This window comes from Clytia hemisphaerica, unplaced genomic scaffold (genome assembly GCF_902728285.1).
Source record: "Clytia hemisphaerica strain Z4C2 unplaced genomic scaffold, Clytia hemisphaerica genome assembly, whole genome shotgun sequence".
Taxonomy (NCBI): domain Eukaryota; kingdom Metazoa; phylum Cnidaria; class Hydrozoa; order Leptothecata; family Clytiidae; genus Clytia; species Clytia hemisphaerica.
Genome location: NW_027103603.1, coordinates 876,311 through 883,049, shown reverse-complemented (window position 1 = coordinate 883,049; position 6,739 = coordinate 876,311).

The following is a 6,739-nucleotide window of genomic DNA, read 5'->3' as shown; positions in this document are numbered from 1 at the left end:
AATAGTATATGAACCTGACGTGGAAATAGTGAGACTGAGTGGATCATGTTATATCCACGTCAGGTGTAATACGATAGTATATGAACCTGACGTGGAAATAGTGAATCATGTTATATCCACGTCAGGTGTAATACGATGATCATGTTATATTCACGTCAGGTGTAATACGATAGTATATGAACCTGACGTGGAAATAGTGGGACTGAGTTGATCATGTTATATCCACGTCAGGTGTAATACGATAGTATATGAACCTGACGTGGAAATAGTGATACTGTGTTGATCCTGTTATATCCACGTCAGGTGTAGTGTAATACGATGATCATATGTTATATTCACGTCAGGTGTAGTACGATAGTATATGAACCTGACGTGGAAATAGTGAATCATGTTATATCAACGTCAGGTGTAGTACGATGATCATGTTATATTCACGTCAGGTGTAATACAATAGTATATGAACCTGACGTGGAAATAGTGAGACTGAGTTGATCATGTTATATCCACGTCAGGTGTAATACGATAGTATATGAACCTGACGTGGAAATAGTGAATCATGTTATATCCACGTCAGGTGTAATACGATAGTATATATGAACCTGACGTGGAAATAGTGAATCATGTGATATTCACGTCAGGTGTAATACAATAGTATATATGAACCTGACGTGGAAATAGTGAATCATGCTATATTCACGTCAGGTGTAATACGATAGTATATATGAACCTGACGTGGAAATAGTGAATCATGCTATATTCACGTCAGGTGTAATACGATAGTATATCAACCTGACGTGGAAATAGTGATACTGTGTTATATTCACGTCAGGTGTAATACGATAGTATATCAACCTGACGTGGAAATAGTGAGACTGAGTTGATCATGTTATATCCACGTCAGGTGTAATACGATAGTATATGAACCTGACGTGGAAATAGTGAATCATGTTATATCCACGTCAGGTGTAATACGATGATCATGTTATATTCACGTCAGGTGTAATACGATAGTATATGAACCTGACGTGGAAATAGTGGGACTGAGTTGATCATGTTATATCCACGTCAGGTGTAATACGATAGTATATGAACCTGACGTGGAAATAGTGAATCACGTTATATCTCCACGTCAGGTGTAATACGATAGTATATATGAACCTGACGTGGAAATAGTGAATCATGTTATATTCACGTCAGGTGTAGTACGATAGTATATGAACCGGACGTGGAAATAGTGAATCATGTTATATTCACGTCAGGTGTAATACGATAGTATATGAACCTGACGTGGAAATAGTGAGACTGAGTTGATCATGTTATATCCACGTCAGGTGTAATACGATAGTATATGAACCTGACGTGGAAATAGTGAATCATGTTATATTCACGTCAGGTGTAGTACGATAGTATATATGAACCTGACGTGGAAATAGTGAATCATGTTATATTCACGTCAGGTGTAATACGATAGTATATCAACCTGACGTGGAAATAGTGAGACTGAGTTGATCATGTTATATCCACGTCAGGTGTAATACGATAGTATATGAACTTGACGTGGAAATAGTGAATCATGTTATATCCACGTCAGGTGTAATACGATGATCATGTTATATTCACGTCAGGTGTAATACGATAGTATATGAACCTGACGTAGAAATAGTGGGACTGAGTTGATCATGTTATATCCACGTCAGGTGTAATACGATAGTATATGAACCTGACGTGGAAATAGTGAATCATGTTATATCTCCACGTCAGGTGTAATACGATAGTATATATGAACCTGACGTGGAAATAGCGACACTGAGTTGAACATGTTATATTCACGTCAGGTGTAATACGATAGTATATGAACCTGACGTGGAAATAGTGAATCATGTTATATTCACGTCAGGTGTAATACGATAGTATATCAACCTGACGTGGAAATAGTGAATCATGTTAAAATCAAAATCATCACCCACAAACAGACGTCAAGCAAGAATCCGATATGTAATCGCGAGGAACCGTGTCAATCGAAAGATGGCACTTGCAAAAAGAGAATACGATCTAGCCATCGGTGAAAACTCAAAGAGAAACCCAAAAGCGTTCTGGTCACATGTCAGAGGCAAACTTAAATCAAAAAGTGGAGTTTCCCCTCTTCTTGAAACGCCCGATGACAAGACATCCCTAAAGCACGAGGACCAAGAAAAGGCCAACATCCTGCAGAAACAATTTTGCAGTGTCTTTACTAAAGAACCGGAAGGTGATCTACCTGATTTTGACAACAGAACAGATAAAATACTTCAACCACTAAACATTACGAAGGAAATGATAACAGAACAAATCAGGAAGCTCAATGCGAATAAATCAATTGGTCCAGATGAGATTCATGCCTCAATGCTTATTGAACTTCGTGACCATATTGCAGAACCACTATCAATCATAATGAATAAAACTTTCGAGGAAGGAAACTTACCTAGTGACTGGAAACTAGCATATGTGACACCAATCTATAAAAACAAAGGAGCACACAACCTTGCTATTAACTATCGCCCCGTAAGTCTAACTTCAGTAGTCTGTAAGTTGATGGAAACAATGATACGAAAACATATCATGGAACACCTTATCAGCGAAGAGCTTCTATCGAACAAGCAATACGGTTTCATCAACAAAAGGTCAACAGTCACACAGCTTATCTCCTTTATAGATATGTGTTGCGAATCAACTGCAAAAAGTGAAGTGGTCGACTGCATATACTTCGACTTTGCCAAGGCATTTGACACGGTACCCCATCGAAGACTTATGATGAAACTAGAACGCTACGGGATAAACGAATTAATTCTGAACTGGATCAAATCTTTTCTATCGAACCGCAAGCAATTAGTGAGTGTTAATGGTGCAAAATCATCTTTAGATCCAGTGATAAGTGGCATTCCTCAAGGAAGCGTGCTCGGTCCTCTGCTTTTTGTTATTTATATTAATGACCTACCAGAACATGTTCTATCAAGCATTTTCTTGTTTGCAGACGACACGAAGATTATAAAGGAAATCAATTCCATTCTTGACTCCTTAATCGTACAACATGACATTGAAGCACTTGAAAGATGGTCCCATGAGTGGCTGTTGAAATTCCACCCCGACAAATGCCACGTTTTAACGATAGGTAAATTCGAGAACATAAAGCATGCACACCCGTATCAACTAAATGGAGAGCAACTTGAACATGTCTTCACAGAAAAAGATCTCGGTGTTTTGATAGACTCAGATCTTTCATTTGAAGAACATATCGCTAAGCAAGTAAACAAAGCTAATTCTATGTTGGGATTGCTCAAAAGAGGATTTCAAGACCCTAGTCCTCACGTATTCCAGACACTTTATACCACCTTTGTACGACCACATTTAGAGTATGCTCAATCAGTATGGCAACCAAGATTACGTCGATCTATCAACCTGATCGAGAGTGTCCAAAGACGTGCGACAAAACTAGTAAAACCAATCTCACGGTTACCATATGCAGAAAGACTAAGACGCTTGGCGCTACCATCCCTTGAGTTTCGAAGACTTTTCTGTGACATGGTCCAGGTGTATAAGCATATCCACATCTATGATAGTAAAACAACACCAAAAAAGTTTATCAAAAGGACGCGACCATGTAGAAAGCATATACACGAGCTTCAGATGAATTTCCCGGACGATGGAGTACGTGGTGCACAAAGCAAGTCCTTCTTTTATAGAACTATCTCAACATGGAACGCGCTTCCAAAATACGTGGCAGAAGCATCATCGATAAAATCGTTCAAGAATAATTTAAACAAAGCATGGGCAAACCATGAACTACGCTATTTATTGTAAATAAACAAAGACCAGTTCTAGAGGCCCACGGCGTGCCTGAACTTTGTATTCGTTGTAATAATAATAATGTTATATCCACGTCAGGTGTAATACGATGATCATGTTATATTCACGTCAGGTGTAATACGATAGTATATGAACCTGACGTGGAAATAGTGGGACTGAGTTGATCATGTTATATCCACGTCAGGTGTAATACGATAGTATATGAACCTGACGTGGAAATAGTGAATCATGTTATATCTCCACATCAGGTGTAATACGATAGTATATATGAACCTGACGTGGAAATAGTGAATCATGTTATATTCACGTCAGGTGTAGTACGATAGTATATGAACCTGACGTGGAAATAGTGAGACTGAGTTGATCATGTTATATCCACGTCAGGTGTAATACGATAGTATATGAACCTGACGTGGAAATAGTGAATCATGTTATATCCACGTCAGGTGTAATACGATAGTATATATGAACCTGACGTGGAAATAGTGAACCATGTTATATTCACGTCAGGTGTAGTACGATAGTATATGAACCTGACGTGGAAATAGTGAATCATGTTATATCCACGTCAGGTGTAATACGATAGTATATGAACCTGACGTGGAAATAGTGAATCATGTTATATCCACTTCAGGTGTAATACGATAGTATATATGAACCTGACGTGGAAATAGTGAATCATGTTATATCCACGTCTGGTGTAATACGATAGGATATGAACCTGACGTGGAAATAGTGAGACTGAGTTGATCATGTTATATCCACGTCAGGTGTAATACGATAGTATATGAACCTGACGTGGAAATAGTGAATCATGTTATATTCACGTCAGGTGTAATACGATAGTATATCAACCTGACGTGGAAATAGTGAGACTGAGTTGATCATGTTATATCCACGTCAGGTGTAATACGATAGTATATGAACCTGACGTGGAAATAGTGAATCATGTTATATCCACGTCAGGTGTAATACGATAATCATGTTATATTCACGTAAGGTGTAATACGATAGTATATGAACCTGACGTGGAAATAGTGAATCATGTTATATCTCCACGTCAGGTGTAATACGATAGTATATATGAACCTGACGTGGAAATAGCGACACTTAGTTGAACATGTTATATTCACGTCAGGTGTAATACGATAGTATATGAACCTGACGTGGAAATAGTGAATCATGTTATATTCACGTCAGGTGTAATACGATAGTATATGAACCTGACGTGGAAATAGTTTATCATGTTATATTCACGTCTGGTGTAATACGATAGTATATATGAACCTGACGTGGAAATAGCGACACTGAGTTGAACATGTTATATCCACGTCAGGTGTAGTACGATAGTATATGAACCTGACGTGGAAATAGTGAATCATGTTATATTCACGTCAGGTGTAATACGATAGTATATGAACCTGACGTGGAAATAGTGAATCATGTTATATTCACGTCAGGTGTAATACGATAGTATATGAACCTGACGTGGAAATAGTGAATCATGTTATATTCACGTCAGGTGTAATACGATAGTATATGAACCTGACGTGGAAATAGTGACTCCACACAAGGTCGCTATATCCACGTCAGGTTGTTTTCGCTGATCAAGGTTTTTTCCCGGAAAATTCACAACCTGACGTGGAAATAGCAATTCCGCGCGGACGGTGTTGGATCCACGGCATTCTAAAAATAACCTGACGTTGCAGTAACAACACTGTTTAAAAAATATTACTTTTTTGGTTACCATCTTTAATTACGTCATATTAGGAAATCCCGCGGAAAAAAGGCGGTATTGACTTAGACGCCCGAAACGGGCGTAAAAAAATCTTTCGTTTGGTATGCCATGATCCTATGTTTATATCAGCCATAAAGAAATTGGGCCCTAGCAACGGGTATGATTTTTCGTTGCTAAGGAAAATACTTTAGATCAAGGTCTAGAAAAAACCTTATATCTCAGGAAATATAAATGCTACGGCCTTAAAATTTTCAAGGTGTGTTCAGAAAGGGTATAGGGTCATGAAACGCGCAAAATCCCGAAATCGATAATTTTTTCACCAAATCTCAAAGCTTCATGTGACTCCCACCTTAAGCTTTATTCGAATATGAGTACAAGGTTCATTAGGACCTATAGTCATACCTTGGCTTTTAGAAATTGGTATACAATATCCAGGCATCAAAGGAAGTCCTGTTCTAGAACAACAGTTATTTTCACAACGTGACTCATTTACTGGTATTGGAACCGGTTAGTGTAAAACACAGGTCACAGGTCACAGGTCACGGGTCACAGGTCACAGGTCATACAAATTACAGACCGGAAAACTGTAACGCACTCGTAACATACAACCCATAACATACAACTCATAACAAAAGTTCCTGAAAATAATAGATGTAATGGAAATGTAATATCAAAATATGGTATTTAGAAGACTTAAACGACAAATCATCAACCCCAAAAATTGACAACAAATGACACTTAAATTATGTAAATAATGATGTTATCTCGAAGTATGAGGTTTTGTACACCAATTAACAATAAAATATCTATCATGCGTAATAGGATGCCAACGCTGCAAGTGGATATAGATTGACAGGTTTTGAAAACAATAAATACTCCAAGAGAGCTGTTTTAGAGAGATGAAAATAGTGACGTCATTTTATCAAAAATACGAAGCAGGGGATAAAAATAATAAAACATTTATAAAATAATAATCCCATTGACGCTATTTTCATCAATTCTTGTTATCATACCCAAGGTGATGCAGGAGATAAAATGAGATATGACATTAGTGATTGTGAAATAGCTATTTTCCTGTTAGGGGCTGTATAAGGCAAAGGTGAGATCGATATTCGAATTTTGTATATAACATTCGTAACATGCGTATAACATTGAAAG